The sequence below is a fragment of the Chiloscyllium plagiosum genome, unplaced genomic scaffold, assembly GCF_037043375.1.
Source record: "Chiloscyllium plagiosum isolate Xiang-an unplaced genomic scaffold, Cpla_swu_hap1 HiC_scaffold_39, whole genome shotgun sequence".
Lineage (NCBI taxonomy): Eukaryota > Metazoa > Chordata > Chondrichthyes > Orectolobiformes > Hemiscylliidae > Chiloscyllium > Chiloscyllium plagiosum.
In genome coordinates, this window is record NW_028270177.1 from 22,221,600 (window position 1) to 22,240,713 (window position 19,114).

A 19,114-nucleotide genomic window follows, 5' to 3' on the forward strand; every position below is an offset into this window, starting at 1 on the left:
TTCTGATTACTTTGCATCAGTGCTCACTGAGGAGAGGGAAATGATCAATGTTGAGATTAGAGGTAGAAATTTGTTTACTCTGGATCACGTTGACATAAGGAGGGAAGATGTGTTGGAAAGGCTAGAGGTTATTAAGGTGGACAGATCCCCAGGACCGGATGGGATCTATCCCTGGTTGCTGAGGGAGGCGAGAGAGCAAATAGCTGGGGTCCTGACAGATATCTTTGTGGCATCCTTAAATACAGGTGAGGTGCCGGAGGACTGGAAGGTTGCTAATGTTGTCCCCCTGTACAAGAAAGGTAGTAGGGATATTCTGGGTAAGTACAGACCAGTGAGCCTGACGTCATTGGTGGGAAAGTTGCTGGCGAAGGTACTAGGGATAGGATCTATTTATATTTAGAAAAGAATGGGCTTATCAGTGAGAGGCAACATAGTTTTGTACGGGGGAGATCGAGCCGTACCAACTTAATAGAGTTCTTTGAGGAAGTGACCAAGTTGATAGATGAAGGAAGGGCTGTAGATGTCATATACATGGACTTCAGTAAGGTGTTTGGTAAGGTTCCTCATGGTAAACGAATGGAAAGTGAAGTCATATAGTGTGCAGGGTGTTTTAGCTAGGTAGATAAAGAACTGGTTGAGCAACAGGAGACAGAGAGCAGTAGTTGAACGGAGTTTCTCGAAATGGAGAAAGGTGACAAGTGGTGTTCCGCAGGGGTCAGTATTGGGGCCACTGTTATTTGTAATATAAATAAATGATCTGGAACAGGGCACTGTTGGTACGATCAGAAGTTTGAAGTTGACACCAAAATTGGTGGAGTAGCAGAAAGCAGAAGGGACTGTCAGAGAATACAGGAGGATATAGATAGACTGGAGAGTTGGGCGGAAAAGTGGCAGATGGTTTTCAATCTAGACAAATGTGAGGTGATGCATTTCAGCAAGACTAATTCTAGAGCGAATTATACAATGAACGGAAGAACGTTGGGATAAGTTGATGGGCAGAGATCTGGGAGTGCAGGTCCATTGTACCCTGAAGGTTGCTGCACAGTTGGATAGAGTGGTCAAGAAGGCATATGGTCTGCTTTCCTTCATTGGACGGGGTATTGAGTATAAGAGTTGGCAAGTCATGTTAAAATTGTACGAGACACTGGTTTGGTCACATTTAGAATACTGTGTGCAGTTCTGGTTGCCGCATTACCAAAAGGATGTGGGCGCTTTGGAGAGGGTGCAGACAAGGTTTACAAGGATGTTGCTTGGTATGGAAAGTGCTAGCTATGAAGAAAGGTTGAGTAGGTTAGGTTTATTTTGATTAGAAAAAAGGAGATTGAGGGGAGACCTGATTGAGGTTTACAAAATCATGAAGGGTATAGACAGGTTGGATAGAGACAAGCTTTTTTTCCCCAGGGTGAAGGATTCAATAACGAGAGGTCATGCTTTCAAGGTGAGAAGTGGAAAGTTTTTAAGGGGGATACACGCGGCAAGTACTTCACACAGAAGGTGGTGGGCGTTTGGAATGCGTTGCCAGCGGAGGTGGTAGAGGCAGGCATGGTAGATTCATTTACGATCCGGCTGGACAAATGCATGAGTGGGTGGGGAACAGGAGGATACAGATGCTCAGGAATAGACGGGCAGACTTAGACAGTACATTTGGATCTGCTCAGGCTTGGAGGCCGAAGGGCCTGTTTCTGGGCTGTAAATGTTCTTTGATTGCTGAACTGAAGTCCAAATCGATCACATCCACCGCTCTACCCTGATCAATGCTCTTTGTTACTACTTCCAAAAAAAACTGAATCAAGTTAGTAAGACACAATTTCTCATGCACAAAGCCATGTTGACCATCCTGAATCAGTCCTTGCCTTTCCAAATACATGTAAATCCTGTCCCTCAGGATTCTTTCGAACAACTTGCTCATCACTGATGTCAGGCTCACCAACCCAGAGTTCCCTGGCTTTTCCATACTTCCATTCTTAAGTAGTGGCACCATGTTAACCAACTTCCAGTCTTCTGGCATCTCAACTGTGGCTATCAATGATACAAATCTCTCAGCAGTCACTTCCCGAGCCTTCCACAGAGTTCTTGGGACTTAACCATCTCCAGTTCCACCACCACTGTAATACGGACACTTTTCTAGATTCTGCTGTTTATTTCCCCACATCCTTCCTTCTATATCCTTCTCCACGTTAAACACTGATGCAAAATAGTCGTTTAGTATCTCTGTACTCCCCCCGCCCCCCCCCCCCCCCCCCCCCATCTCTTGCAGTTTCCACACAAATGTGATCTTTCTGGTCTTTGAGGGGCCCTATTCTCTCCCTAGTTAGCCTTTTGTCCTAAACGTATTTATAGAATCCCTTTTGGATTCTCCTTAACACCACTTGCTAAAGCTATCTCATGTCCCCTTTTTTTCCCCCTCCTGATTTCCGTCTTAAGTCTACTCCTACTGCCTTTAAACTCTAAGGATTCACTCGATCTGTCCTATCTATACCTGACACATTCTTCCTTTTTCTTGACCAAAGCCTCTAGCCATCTAGCACTCTCTACACTGACCAGCCTTGCCCTTCACCCTAACAGGAATATACTGTCTCTGGATTCTCATTATCTCATGTTTGAAGGCTTTCCCTTTGACCTGCCCCTTTTGCCAGCATCTGTCCCCATTCAATTTAACAAAGTTCTTGTCTTATACTATCAAAATTGGCCTTCCTTAGTATAGAACTTCAACTTCTAAAGTTTGTCTGTACTTTTTCCATTGCTGTTTTGATTCTAATATGTGGAGGTGCCAATGTTGGACTTGGGTGGGCAAAAGTTAACAATTACACAATACCAGATTATAGTACAGAGGAACCTCGATTATCTGGCATTTGATTATCTGAATTTTGGATTATCCAAACAAGATTGCAAGGTCCCGATGCTTGGCTAAACTGTTATCCAGCATTCAGTTGTTCAAACAAAGTACCCTCTGCCCATGTCATTTGGGTACTCGAGGTTCCTCTGTACTTCCTTTCAGAGTGCTGTTCCTTCATCAGGTAACTAGTGGGGCAGGATCATAAGATACAGACTTTATAGCAAAAGATCACAGTATCATGCAATAGAAATGACATATATTGAACAAACCTGGCTTGTTAAGTCTTTCATCTTTTAGAATGGGTTGCAGGTTTCAGTTCATTAATACGTAAATCCCAGAACTTCTTTTTTGGGATTTTCCTTTTCTTGAACTGAAACCTGCAACCCATTCTAAAAGGTCCAAGGCTTAACAAACCAGATTTGATAAATATGTCATTTCAATTGCATGATACTGTGATCTTTTGCTGTAAATGCTGAGTCGTATAATCCTGCCCCACTAGTTAGCTGATGAAGGAGCAGCGCTCTGAAAGCTGGTACTTGGCAATAAACCTGTTGGACTATAACCTGATGTTGTGATTTTTAACTTGGAAGCCAGTAGAATTATGGTGACTGGCCCCAAATTCCTCCCCCGCTGACACCTCAGTCACTTGCCCTGCCTTATTTCCCAAGAGTAGGTCTGGTCTTGCACCTTCTCTAGAAGTTACATCCACAGACTGAATCAGAAAATTTTCTTGTATGCACCTAACAAATTCCTCTCCATCCTAACACTGTGGCAATCCCGCTCTGTTTGAAAACTCAATCCCCTACTATAACCACCCTATTATTCTTACAGGTGACTGACATGTCCTTACAAATTTGTTTCTCAATTTCCCAATGACTACTGGGGGGATCCAAATACTATCCAAATACAGTGATCATCCCTTTCCTATTTCTCAGTTCCATTCAAATAAATTTTCAGGTGTATTGTCAGGAATATCCTTCCCAATCAAACACATTTATACCCTTCCGAAAGTATCTATGCCCTTGAACATTAAGCTGCCAATCCTGTCCATCCCTGAGCCACGTCTCTAATTGCTATGATATATATCCCAGTCTGATTTTCCCAACCATGCACTGAATTTATTTGACTTTTCTGTTAGGCTTTTTCTTTGGAAATAAATGCAGTTTAATTTATTAATCCTATCTTGTGCTCTGCTTTGTTCCTACCTGCCCTGACTGTTTGACTTGATGCAGTATGAACAAAGCAAATGTTGACCCCTGTAATAGTGTTTAAGATTTTCAGTCAGTGATGTATGACAACCTTTTGAATAAAAACCTTTCATGGCAGATGTTAGTCTCTTTGTATTAATGCATACTTCATACCATTGGGTAGAGTCATAAACCTTTATGAATACGAAATTGGTCTTCAGAAGGTTTGAAGATGAGCACAAAACTTTGAAAAACCTTTTCAGTGTCATTGCAAGGTTCGAGCTTTCCGTAATACTTTTGTGCTGTTTTTAAGTTTATGACCGTGCACACACGATTAAGTCTGAATTTTAAATGTTTAGGATTCTGTACAAATAAGCAGGTGAGCTATATTTCTGTTGAATCATCAACAAACTAACCCAAACGTATCACTTATCTTTTTTAAAAGACCAGCAAATTTGAATTTCAATCATAGTACAGCTATTACCTTTTTGAAATAGTCCCTCTCAAATACCTGTGTATAGTCTGTGACAAAGGCAATAAATTTCCTTCCTGTTAGATAATGCACCTGCTGTGCCTTTCCAGCACTACTCTAATCTAGACTCTGATGTCCAGCATCTGCAGTCCTCACTTTCGCCTATGCAAATATACACTCAACTAATTGCTGTCCTCTGTCTGAACAGCAACATTGGTTACAAAATGGGCAACAACACATGTCAAGAAAGGTACAGATCGGATTTCATCTTCGTTAGAAAACTCTAGTGGGGAAATGCCCTAACTAATATACAAAGAAAAATTGAAAATTAATGGCACTGCAAGACTTATCAGCCTGTTGTACATCTCAGGGCAAAAGAGCTTTTCTGTTCTTAGTTCATAGTACCTCGTTGCACACCCAAGCACTTCATAAATGCAAAGAAGGCTTTTCCCACCACTGCCTTTTCAAGCAGAGTTTTCAAGCAGAAAATAGTCTCAACTCCACCCATCTCCAATCTTTTTCTGCTATTTGCTTAAATCTCTATTCAATATTTGCTGACCTCAGTTGTGGAAGATAGGTCCTTCCTATCCATTGTCGCTAGATCCCTTATTTTTATACACTTCAATTAAATCTTCCTTCAACTTGCCTCATCCAAAGAAAACACCAGCTTATCGAAAATTAAAAAAAAAAACAGAATTTTGGGAACATGGAGCATTTATCAAGTGCAAAATACAAGAATGTTTTATATCTTTGACTGTTCGTGAGAGCTCTCGGCGTATCTTTCCCTTGTAACTAAAAATATTCCTTCTTGGCCACATTCTTGTTTAATATTCCTGACAACGTTCAGTTTAGTCACATCCTTCTTGTAATGTGGTGACCAAGAGCTCTTAATGCCCCTTAAATGCAGCTTCATTGTCCCTGTAAGCTAAACAGAAATTATTTTATTTCTCAGAAATCTGAGATACTGAAGTACCATGTTTATCGTATGAACTAAATTAGTGGAAAATATTTTACGTGTACGTACAGAGGAAACTCTATTATCTGGCATTTGATTATCCGGCAAGATTGCAAGATCCTGATGCTGAGCTAAACTATGTTATGTGACATTTGATCTTCCGGAATTTGGTTAACCCAAGAAAATAATCCTTGCCCAAGTCCTTCGGGGTTGTTGTGTACACAAAAATGAAAAAAATGCATATCTACCATTTAACCATGGAAGTAAAACTGAGGAGGTGCTCTCGCGTTCCAATTTTCATGCAATGAGTTTACATGGACTACTTGAGCAGTTCACGTATCTATGCAACTGAGTAATAAGAACACGTGGTTTCTAATGGTGTTCATTATTCATTTTTAAATCAGTAATGATTTGCTAAATATGGCTAATTAATTGGACAATATTGTGATAAGTTGCAATTCATAGGTCTAATCTTTAATGGACTTTGCTGATACTATGTTCAAACCTATTATTGATTCATTATTTAGAATATTTCAAAAACTATTTGGTGATGTAGACCTTCTTGAATATAAGCATGAGGGTGATAATCTTCATCGCTCAATTCTTTATCAAGTCAATTTTCATCTCCACAACCTTTTCACCAGTGCTCTGAGCAACAGAATTGATCTGGGCCCAAATAATTATTTGCAAAACATTATATTTGAACTCTTTAAAATAAAAAGTAGGAACTGAATTATCATTCATGTACACACACGCACAATATGATTTCCTGCAGACTTGAATAGATGTTATGTGGTTAGCCTAGTCAGCAGTGTGCTTATCCTGCTTTATTGCTAATTGTCTCCTCCGCTGGGGTTATATATGTAAACTATTGTTTGCTTGCTACATTAGTGCAGTGTACTGGCACTAAGAAAATTTGCAGCCCCACTCTATCTAGGTTTGGCTGTCATGGCAAATTGCTTGCTATATGTGTCTTTCAGCGTTCAACAGTTGACTTTTGTTTCTATGTGTCTCACTCTCCCCCTGTGTTGGTCAGTGTGTGTACATAATCTATACCTTGTGGTCTTTAATTTCATATGTTCAGTATTTGTATTTTCAATGCAACTCTATTAAAAATTTCCTGCTGTATTATGAATTGTTAGGATCAGTAAATATGACATCCTAATAAGTTAATCGCATCGGCTTGACACTCACCAGTACGTTTCTGAAATTTAATTGATGGAATAGCGAAAATGTGTATCTGAGAACTTTCTCTGTTAACATGCAAAATAAATCACTGGTGCTGTAAATACTATTTGCCTGGCTTCTTTGTCACATAGGGAATATCTTTTTTTAAATTTAGTTAAATCCTTCTAATTATGACGATCTGCTCAAACATTTGACAACTTTTGTACATCTTTAGTAACAAAGTGAAAGAGATATTACGAATCTGCAGAATCTGTTATGCCACTTCACTTGCATAAACCATACCTTTTGTCCTTGACACTCCTTTCCAAAACCTGGGTTTGTGCTGCTTGTGTTGCAAAGTTTCCTGGAAATAAAAACCGTCTTGTTCTTGACCCTGTTCTCTCTTCCTCCCTTGTACATGTACATGTGCATGTGCCTTGGCTTGTATTTTCAGTTAGATGTTCAATGGAAGCATGTTGATTTTTAAAATTAATTATGTATGTAGCAATTAGGAGTAGGCCCCTCCGACCTGCTCTACTATTCAATAAGATGTTGGCTGGCTCATTTTTTTTTGTTTTGCAATTCACATTGATATCTCTCCCTAATAATCTTTAGATTTTTGTTAAGCAGTGGAATCAGTCTCCTTCCTCCTTACGTATATTCTATGATCCTGCCTTGAGGTAGAGTTGCAAAATTACTCCTTGTAAAACAGCATGTTCCTACCTGGAACTTGTATACAGACAGCAAGCTGTCTCTCGCTCTTCTAAACATCAGTGGAAACAGACCAGTCTATCCATCTTTTCCTTGCAGGACATCCCCCTTTATTGCTGGTATTAATCTGGTAAACCATCTATCAACCAGTTCCAGAGCATTTACATTACAAAATAAAGAACCTAAACATGCACCAAGTACTTGAAATGTGGTCTTAGCAGTGCCTTGTACAACTTAAGCACAACACACTCTCATAATGATAGCATTCCATGAGCTGTCTTGATCTGTTGCCATACCTACACATTAACATTTTTTACTCATATACAAGAGCATTCACAATGATTTACAAATCAACATCATGTAATCATTTTCAATTTAAGTAATAGTCTGCTTTACTTGTACTTTCTGCCAAGGTAAATAGCTTCACTTTTTCCCATGTTATCCCATCTGACCTGTTTGTGTCCTTAATCAACTTAGCTATGATCAGTCAGTGTTCTCTTGTTTTCTTCACTGCATACTTTTCTGATCTATTTTTTGTGTCATCTAGAACATATAACATAGAAAAATACAGCGCAGTACAGGCCCTTTGGCCCTCGATGTTGCGCCGATCCAAGCCCACCTAACCTACACTAGCCCACTATCCTCCATATGTCTATCCAATGCCTGTTTAAATGCCCATAAAGAGGGAGAGGCCACCACTGCTACTGGCAGGGCATTCCATGAACTCACGACTCGCTGAGTAAAGAATCTACCCCTAACATCTGTCCTATACCTACCACTCCTTAATTTAAAGCTATGCCCCCTCGTAATAGCTGACTCCATACATGGAAAAAGGTTCTCACGGTCAACCCTATCTAAACCCCTAATCATCTTGTACACCTCTATCAAGTCACCCCTAAACCTTCTTTTCTCCAATGAAAACAGCCCCAAGTGCCTCAGCCTTTCACCATACGATCTTCCTACCATACCAGGCAACATCCTGGTAAACCTCCTCTGCACCCGTTCCAGTGCCTCCATATCCTTCCTATAGTATGGCGACCAAAACTGCACACAATACTCCAGATGCGGCCGCACCAGAGTCTTATACAACTGCAACATGACCTCAGGACTCCGGAACTCAATTCCTCTACCAATAAAAGCCAGTACGCCGTATGCCTTCTTCACCGCACTATTTACCTGGGTGGCAACTTTCAGAGATCTGTGTACATGGACACCAAGATCCCTCTGCTCATCCACACTACCAAGTATCTGACCATTAGCCCAGTACCCCATCTTCTTGTTACTCCTACCAAAGTGAATCACCTCACACTTACCTACATTGAACTCCATTTGCCACCTTTCTGCCCAGCTCTGCAGCTTATCTATATCCTGCTGTAACCTGCCACATCCTTCCTCACTGTCAACAACTCCACCGACTTTCGTATCATCCGCAAACTTGCTCACCCAACCTTCTAGCCCCTCCTCCAGGTCATTTATAAAAATGACAAACAGCAATGGTCCCAAAACGGATCCTTGGGGAACACCGCTAGTAACTGCACTCCAAGATGAACCTTTACCATCAACTACTACCCTCTGTTGTCTTCCAGCCAGCCAATTCCTAATCCAAACCTCCAGCTCGCCCTCAATGCCATTCCTCCGTATTTTTTGCAGTAGCCTACCATGGGGAACCTTATCAAACGCCTTACTAAAATCCATATGCACCACATCTACTGCTTTATCCTCGTCTACCTCCTTAGTCACCTTCTCAAAGAATTCAATAAGGTTTGTGAGGCACGACCTGCCCTTCACAAAACCATGCTGACTATCCTTGATCACATTATTCCTATCCAGACGTTCATAAATCCTATCCCTTACAATTCTCTCTAAGACTTTGCCCACAACAGAAGTGAGACTCACCGACCTATAGTTACTAGGATTATCCCTATTCCCCTTCTTGAACAAGGGAACCACATTTGCTATCCTCCAGTCTTCTGGCACTATTCCTGTAGACAAAGAGGACATAAAAATCAAGGCCAATGGCTCTGCAATCTCCTCCCTTGCTTCCCAGAGAATTCTAGGATAAATGCCATCAGGCCCAGGGGACTTATTTATTTTCACCCTTTCCAGAATTTCCAACACCTCTTCCCTACATACCTCAAAGCCGTCTATTCTAATTAATTGTGACTCAGTATTCACATCGGCAACAATGTCCTGTTCCTGAGTGAATACTGACGAAAAGTATTCATTCAGTGTCTCCCCAATCTCTTCAGCCTCCACACGCAACTTCCCACTACTATCCTTGACTGGACCTATTCCTACCCTAATCATTCTTTTATTCCTGACATACCTATAGAAAGCCTTTGGGTTTTCCCTAATCCTACCAATTAAGGACTTTTCATGTCCCCTCCTTGCTGCTCTTAGCTCTCTCTTCAGATCCTTCCTGGCTATCTTATAACACTCAATCACCCCAATTGAACCTTCGCGCCTCATCTTTACATAGGCCGCCCTCTTCCATTTAACAAGGGATTCCAATTCCTTATTAAACCACGGTTCCCTCACATGACCCTTTCCTCCCTGCCTGACAGGTACATACTTATTAAGGACACTCAATAGTTGCTCTTTGAACAAGCTCCACATATCAATTGCGCCCTTCCCTTGAAGCCTACTTTTCCAAGCCACGCATCCTAAGTCGTGCCTCACCGCATCATAATTTCCCTGCCCCCAGCTATAACTCTTGCCCTGCAGTGCACACTTATCCCTCTCCATCACTAAAGTAAAAGTCACCGAATTGTGGTCACTGTCCCCAAAGTGCTTACATACCTCCAATTCTAACACCTGGCCTGGTTCGTTAGCCAGAACCAAATCCAGTATGGCCTAACTTCTTGTTGGCCTATCTCCATATTGTGTCAGGAAACCCTTCTGCACACATTGGACAAACACCGACCCATCTAACGAACTAGAGCTATAGCTTTCCCAATCAATATCAGGAAAGTTAAAGTCCCCCATAACAACCACCCTATTACTTTCACTCTTCTCCTGAATCATCCTCGCAATCCTTTCTTCTACGTCTCTAGGACTATTAGGAGGCCAGTAGAAAACTCCTAACAGGGTGACCTCACCTTTCCTATTCCTAACCTCAGCCCAAACTACCTCAGATGGCGAGTCATCATCCATCGTCCTTTCCACTTCTGTAATACTATCTTTGACAAGCAATCCCACACCTCCCCCTCTTTTACCCCCACCTCTGACCCTACTAAAACATTTAAACCCTGGAACCTGCAACAGCCAATCCTGCCCCTGTTCTACCCATGTCTCCGTAATAGCCACAACATCGAAATCCCAGGTACCAACCCACGCTGCAAGTTCACCTACCTTATTTCATATACTTCTTGCATTGAAGTATACACACTTCAAGCCACTTTCCTGTTTACAGGCACTCTCCTTTGAGATTGATGCCATGTTCCTAACCTCCCTACACTTCAGGTCTGCAGTCCACTGGCACCCCATTAAAATGCCTTACTAATGAGAAATGATCCATTTATGCATATGTTATGTACATTTTTAAGTAGTCTTTTATTTTTGGATACCTTGTAATTTGAGCAAGTAGTGACCACCTGATTAGCACTGACCAATAGCTGTCTCTTTTGGTCTGCTGCCAACTGAGGTAGTAGAAAAACATTTACCAGCAAAAACTTTCAAAACTGCAGATCTGTTTGTCTTTCTTTATCCTTGTATGCTACTGAAGTATGAAAATAGTTGAATTGAAACCTTTTTAATTGTTTGAGGCAAGGCTTTTTTTTTCTTTTTAGTGGTTGTAGACTTTAGTGTGCAAGCTTTAGAATTCAAAATCCTGGACCACTGTTTGTAATAGCACTGTGGATATCCTTATATTTAAGGACTCCAACAGTTCACAAAGGCAGCTCACCACCAAGTCCAGGATAATTGAAGTGGACAATAAATGTTGGTCAATTCACCTGCAATCCCCACTAATATCTCAGAAGGGTTGCGTTCCACAAACTCGGTCTCCAGGCACATAAGTTGTCAAGTAGGTTTAAATGCAACATGGGCTGAAGTTTAGTATTTTCAGGCATTTTAATCTAATTTATTTGGAAAATATTAGAATTTTCACCCGACTTGATCTCATTGGGGTATTTTGTTTATATCTGCTTTAACCTGAACATGCCTGGTGGGCTGAATTGGTTGGCAGTATCTGAATGATTCCAAAAGTTTGGACAGTTCTTGAATCTTGCATCCAGCATAATGCTGCCAGAGTTCATTGAAGAAAACTGAAACTGAGCATGCAGGTACTGTTAGTTCCCATATTTGACGAAGGCATGTAGCATTAGAGAGAGGGAGACTTGTGTAGCAGCAGGAACTGCTTTAGCTAGTAAAACTAGGGGGAAGAGGGTGTGCTCATGATTTCTAGAAGTGTGTTCTGATAATGCATAAGCTTATGTACTGGCACGTTCATCTTTGGTTTTTAGCTTCAATCATGTGATAGTAAACCGTATGAACAAAGCAGGTTGGAAGGCAATTTAAATATAACTTGGAGCAATGTTTATTTATTTGCCAAATCTGATCATAAAGCCCATGGAATTGTTTATCATGAATGATGTATTTTCAGCAAGTCTGTCGTTTTGGAGTTGGGGGAAAATAAGTAAATTTCAACAGACTATATATTGTTCCTCCATAACTGGTGTAAAGTTGTTTTGCCTTGAATTATGCTTTTCAAGTCCAAGTTGTATAAATGTGACCGGTTGTGCTTGCATTGTTTCAACCATGAGAAATGCAGCTGGAGTGATAAGGTCATTTGTGTCCAGAGTTTGAGAAGGGATTCAACTGTGGTTTTGTGCAAATAAAACGGGTCCTGTTTCTAATGTGATGCGTGTCTCACATACTGTGATTCATAATGAATAATAAGGTGTGTCTTTTCTGTCGTTTGAGATTTATGGCAACTTGTGAAACTGATTACTTTTTGGTGAATAAATGGAAAAGTGTAATTTATGTGCACATGACAAGTGCATTGAATGGGCCCTGAAGCTGGTATACCTGTTCAATCTTTTTGATATATTGTCTAGGCCTCTCTATTCCATCAGAGTAGTTTCATATTGGCCACTATTTGCATTTTCCAACAGTGGGCTGCTTGGACTAGCAGTTAATTTCAAATCAAAGCATGCCTTCCAGCAGTGTTTCTGCTGCTCCTAAGTCCAACTATCCTTTCATTACATCATCTTCGAAAAAACCAAAAGAACTATGGATGCTGTTCATCAGAAGCGTTTTGAAGAAGAGTCACTGGTCCTGAACTATTAACTCTGATTTCTGCAGATGCTGCCAGACCTGAGTTTCTGTTTTTGTTTCATTGCCACTTTGCGTCACTTGTACACATCCAACACATGGCATGCATTTGTCCTAGCCTTCACAGTAATCATTTTCCATTCTTTTGAGTACCTTATCAATATTTTCCAGTCGAACCTTGGAGCCACCCTCAACCAGTGCATCTTCCTCATCCAGCTTTCACTGAGTGGTAACAAAAACAGAAATCACAGGAAAAGCTCAGCAGTGCTGGCAACATCTGTGGAGAAAAATCGGAGTTCATGTTCTAGCTCCAGTGACCAGAACTGATCTTTACCGTTGAAAGTGTTGGTATATATGCTAAATAATGGGTAGTGGGTAGGAGTGAATGATGGGTCCCGCAGGAGCCCAGCGAGACAGAGAACAACAGTTGGGTAGACAAAGGAGTGGGTTAAGGTCAGCCTGGGAGAATAAGTAGCTTTTAATAGGAACTGACAATGGGTTGTTTGTGGTAGTAGCCCTTGTGATGACATGGTCAGGTGTGTGGGAGTGAGGGTCAGAACCTTGGAGAATGTGCTCAGGCCCTAAAATTATTCAGTTCTTTCGAGACCTGAAGGCTACAGAGCCCTGATGCTGTAAATGAAATGCCGTTCTTTCAGCTTGTGCTGAGCTTCACTGTAGCATTCTAGCAAGCCTGAGACCAAGATGTTGACTGGGTAACATGGAGTGTTGAAATACTGCCTCTCTCCAATGTAGTGAGACCACACTGAGCAGCCAGCACTGGACTAGATTGAATAGAGTGCAAGTAAATTGCTGCTTCACCTGGAAGATGTGTCTCAGTGAGGAGGGAGCAAGTACAACAGTAGGTGTTGCACCTTCTGCAATTTGCATGGGAATGTGCTGTAGAGTGTGTAGCAGTGTTGGGAATGAAGTGGACCAAGATGTCTGGCAACGGTTCCTGCAGAAGGCTAACAAGGAAAGGGAGGGGCATGTGTCTCTGGTTGTGGCATCCTGTTGGAGGTCGCTGAAATGGTATCTAATGATCCTTTTAGGTGTGGGTGCTGGTGGGATAATAAGGGAGGGCTAGGGGAACCCAATCACTGATGAGAGAAGCAAGAGATTGGGTGAGGGCTGGACATGGAGGGCCTTGACAACCACTGTGATGGTGAAGATCTGGACCCCGAGTGGGTGGGGTGGGGGGGGGGTCAATAAACACACACAATTGAGTGTAGTTCTGTAAGATTTCACACCTTCATTAAATTCCGGCTGGGCACAGGTTGTACCATTAATACAGGTTAAACACTTCAGTGTTCCTTGGAGAAACTGCGCATGTGGCTTAAGACAAAGACATTTTATTATACCCTTTTTATTTTTGAAAAGAAGTACAGCCATAATTACAAAGCACAATTAAACTATTGCCAGTCATTTAATAAAATGGTTTTACTGATAGCAGCTTAGCCCAATGGTATTTCTTGGGAACCAACCTTACTTTCCACATCCAAGCACCCCTATCTCGTGAAACTATTCTTTGCACCTGCACTTGCAATGTCAGTTTGGATGACTAGTAATGTTTTATCTAGTCTAGTTATTTCTATGCTGTAAAGGAAGCATTGTCTGCTAATCTTTGAAACCGATTATGGTTCGTTAACTTTTAGCAGGGTTAAAAGCCATTTTATGCAGCTTTCAGCATAATTGTCAATTTGCAGCCAAGAAGCCATTTTGTCGTCATATTTGCATTAAGAAGCCAATTTATTGCTGCCTACGTAAGCGCATGTATTAAATAGCTGTTCCCGACTATTGCTAGTTACTTTACCCTGTAATCAGATTTCAGATCCTCAGTGGGGGATCCTGGGAGGATATTTCAGGGGTTCCCTTGCAGAATCTGAAATCGTCGGAACAACTGTGACAGAGACTGAGAAACTGGATAGCAGAATAGTTTTGCCAGGAAGCAGTTGAGGATGTATGGTCAGGGCAACTCTGAGTCGATGGGTTTGAAATGGATATTGGTGAGCAGCCTATCCAGACCTGTGCTTGTACTTATGGTCACCTTTTAACCTGAAGAATGGAGAACTTGTTTCTCCTCTCTCAAAGTGAGGATGAATTTGGCCAGGTGCCATTTCCCATGTCCTTACCCCAAACCTCATCGTATGGGGTGCCATCACAAAAAACCCATTATCAGTGCCAGTTACCTTTACCATTGCTGTGCCCGATTGTGTTTTTGTCTCGCTCTCGCTCTCGCTGCTACATTGCCACCTTGGATTTATTATCTTCGCCCACTCCATCTTTAGCACGCATATTTTATCCTTGTTAATATGGGTTCTGAAGAAGAGTCACTGGACCTGAAATGTTACTCTGGTTTCTTTCCACAGATGTTGCCAGACCTGTTAAAATTTCTGGGAAAAAAAAATAGTTTTTGTTTCCGATTTCCAGCATCTATAGTTCTTGGGGTACCCCTGTGGTGTACGTGCTTTATCAAAATGAATACAGCTTGCTGTATCACTTCTACAAACATGTGGCCATGATTCTATTATTTTGACTTGAATTGGTTCTGCTGCTTTTGTTTCACCGACTTGATTAACGTGCACATTGGGTCAAATATTTTCAGTGGGATGCTGTGACACATTGTATCCTCTTTACTAAGCAACAACACAGAATGGAGATGTATATCATGTGCACTTCCTGTACTCATCAGAAAACAACAACTTGCATCTTCCTGTTCCTTTTTTTTTTGTTGCAAACCTAAGTCTTGAACATAGCCCTGGTCAATTCTTCCTAGTCTAGATTAGAGTGGTGCTGGAAAAGCACAGCAGGTAAGGCAGCATCCAAGGAGCAGGAAAATTGACGTTTCGGGCAAAAGCCCTTCATCACTTGTGCTTAGCCAATTCTTCATTAGACCCACTGCCAACTTAAAACCAGTGTAGTGTCAAAATTCTGCAATTTATTGTGAGCAGCCCTATAGGTTTCCTGACATAGCAAAGGCGGCAGTGTTTCAAGAAGACAGCTCACCAACACCTTCTCTAGGTTGTTCAGTGATGGATAATATGTGCCAGCCTAACCAATGACTTCAGCATCCCACGAATGAATAATAAAAGGAAGCTTGGTTCTCCTATTTCTGCAGTCCCAATCCATTTACTAGAAGTGTTAACAGTATTTTCAAGTGCTTCCTGTCTCACTCTTTGATAATGTTAAAACATTTTTACATGAAATGCAAGAGTAGTTACATGTATTTCAACTCCCTGTTGGTATTGTAATGCTGGTGGGAAACCAATCCTTTCACTGAATTTATCTGATTCTGATAATTGTGTATTTGACATTTGCACTGCTGTAAAGATGTATAACATTCCAGTTCGATTATTTTCAATGACAATATGTAAATAAGTATTATTTTGCTAAAATGCTACCATTGTTTAGCTGGCTTAAAGCTAGTTTCTGGTTCTGGAATCTGCTGTTTTTTTAAATGTTGTGTTGCCTGCCATTTAGCTCAACTTCACTGCTTTAGGTAGGGTGGTTATCCTTTCTCTAGAACTGAATCCCAGCAGTTGACAGGGCTGGTTTGACAGTGTGCTGGAGACTGATTTCATGACCAGTTTCATTAAAAAGTGATGTATGTATCTTTTTGTTCATTTTGGCTGTGAAAGTTTCGAGTAATAAAACTAAATATTTTGGCAGAATGTAAAATACTTGTTTCTGATCTAATGAGACAATCTTTGGTGCTTAATTTTTACTCCAAGAATTCTGGGTAATCCAAGATGGAGGACGTAAAAATTTCTGGCTGTGACAGGCTGCTCCTTTTTTGGTTTTGAGGTATTTTAGGTGTTGGTGACTTCCTCAAATTCCAGGAGCAGCAATTACTGTTTTTATATGCTGTTGCATTATTTTGGAAGTTTGGAGGAAAGAAAAGTCAAAACAATGGCACTTTTAAAAGGGTGCGGGACAGACCAAGGCAGCACATGGTCAGTCAGTGCAGAAGAAAGAAACCCACACTATTGAATGACACAGCAGTGAACCTGCACAGTTGCTGCCTTTTGCTGTTTAAATTCACGTGTTGCTGGACTTAGGAGTGCTTCTGGGAAAATTAACAAACCGTGAAATTCGCAACTAATCTTAAAGGAACCTGTTTGGGCGAGGTCACAGCACAAAAACAGATAAGTGAGTATTTTAAGTGTAGCCTTACAGTAAGTCTGCAGTAGTTAATAGAGTGGCTTCTTTCTTGATTATTAGATATTTCTCTTTAAACTTCAAAATATAAGCCATAAAAATTAAGTTAGCCTGGAGCAATTTTTTTTTGTAGAGGAATAAGGTGGTGCTGTTTTCTGGGTCTGTAGTAAGTTTGCAGAGGACACCAAAATGGGAGGTGTAGTGGACATAGAAGAAGGTAACCTCCGATTACAATGGGATCTTGATCAGATGGGCCAATGGATCAAGGAGTGGCAGATGGAGTTTAATTCAGATAAATGCAAGGTGCTACATTTTGGGAAAGCAAATCTTAGCAGGTCTTATGCACTTAACGGTATGGTCAGAGGGAGTGTTGCTGAACAAAGAGATCTTGGAATGGAGGTTCATAGCTCCTTTTCAAAGTGGAATTAGAGGTAGATAGGATAGTGAAGATGATGTTTTTCTATGTGTTTCTTTATTAGTCAGTGCATAGAGTGTAGGAGTTGGGAAGTCATGTTGCGGCTGTACAAGACATCGGTTAGGCCACTGGCATATTGTGTGCAATTCTGTCTCCTTATCGGAAAGATATTGTGAACCTTAAAAGGGTTCAGAAAAGATTTACAAGGATACTGGCAGTGTTGGAGGATTTGAGCTTTTGGGAGAGACTAAACAGGCTGGGGCTGTTTTCCCTGGAGCGTCGGAGGCTGAGGGGTGATCTTATAGAGGTTTACAAAATTATGAGGGGCATAGATAGGATAAATAGGCAAAGTCTTTTCCCTGGGATTGGGGAGTCCAGAACTCGAGGGCATAGGTTTAGGGTGAGAGGGGAAAGATATAAAAGAGACCTAAGAGGCAACTTCTTCACGCTGAGGGCGATACGTGTATGGAATGAGCTGCCAGAGGATGTGGTCGAGGCTGGTACAATTGCAACATTTAAGAGGCATCTGGATGGGTATATGAATAGGAAGGGTTTGGAGGGATAAGGGCCATGTGCTGGCAAGTGGGATTAAATTGGGTTGGGATATCAGTTTGGACCGAAGGGTCTGTTTCCATGCTGTACGTCTCTACAACTGTGTGACTCTAAATCAGTTCTCGCAGTTTGCCTCCCTAACACATACCCCACAGGTCTGTTGATATTGAATATGCAGTCTAGATTCCTGTTGGAGGCAAAAGGACATGTTAGTTGTGGAACAGGATCAGAGAATAATGAACTCTTTCTGATTTTTTTTAAGGTGGAAAAAATAATAGTTGAAAGGTTTGGATTTTGAAGTGTGCATTTGAAAGACTGTTTGTTTTAATAATGCCCTGATGGAAAATTAGCATAAAGTTGAAATAAACTATGCAACTGCACATAATTTCACAGCATCAGGAATAGGTCATATCATGTTGAAATTTTAAACAAATTATTCAGTTTTTATCCTTTTTTGAGCTTTGGTTTAGTTACATCTTTATTGTAATGCTGTTGAACCTTCTCTTTGGTTTGTGGCTGAAAGTGTCTCTCGTGGTATTGAAAGATTATATTCCTTCACCATATGAGCAGTATGCCTTTGTGGGCGTGAAGATTTAAGCTCAACAAGATGGACCGAACTGCCTAATATTGAAAAGCAAGCAAGTTGTTGATCAGAATTATGTTGTACTGTCTCTGTCAGGGTATCATTTGCTCCACAGAAGTAATTGATTTTGTTTTTAATGTCTTAACTATTGATCATGTCTGCCTGTTCTTGACCATTTGGGAATAGCCTTAATGGATCCAAAGCTGAGCAGCTAGTAAAGTATGTGGTTCTGTGTAGTTAATGACTTCTGAACTTTAAGGAGTAGGGATTATAACTCCAAATACTGATGGCTAAAATGAGAAGCCTTGGGGTATAATGATGTACAAATTGAGGAGGTGGGGAGGCTATACTTAGCTCGATCTATTGCAACAGAAGGTTGCCCATACATTGGGAGAAGCTAGATATTGTAGATGAAAATAAATTGGATTTAGTAATAATGTTACCTTCAAAATATTTCCCTGGTTATCAATGTTTTTTCTTGTTTTGGTTTGATAATGTGTATCTAGTATGAGCAGGTAGGGCAAGAGTTGAGTTTTGTGAAAGAAGAGAGTGAGCTGAGCATGACTCATAAGACAAGAACTTGCAGTTAACAATTGGGTGTTTGAGGCTAGGGTGATGGTGGAGAAGCATTCATTATGTGAAGGCATTTAACCATATTGGAAGCATTGACTATGTAAGGTCAGTTTAACAAGGTGAAAAGTATTTGGCATGTGAAGCCAGTTAAGGTTAATAACATTAACCTTAACCACCGTGTGGGCGGCACGGTGGCACAGTAGTTAGCACTGCTGCCTCACAGCGCCAGAGACC

The 19,114-nt window shown here is 41.0% G+C and overlaps 1 protein-coding gene across 2 annotated transcripts in view; it reads left to right on the forward strand.

Annotated features, from left to right (window-relative positions):
- adam10a (ADAM metallopeptidase domain 10a) overlaps window positions 1-19,114 on the forward strand; it is a 165,309-nt gene that overhangs the window by 16,241 nt on the left and 129,954 nt on the right. The window lies entirely within an intron of this gene.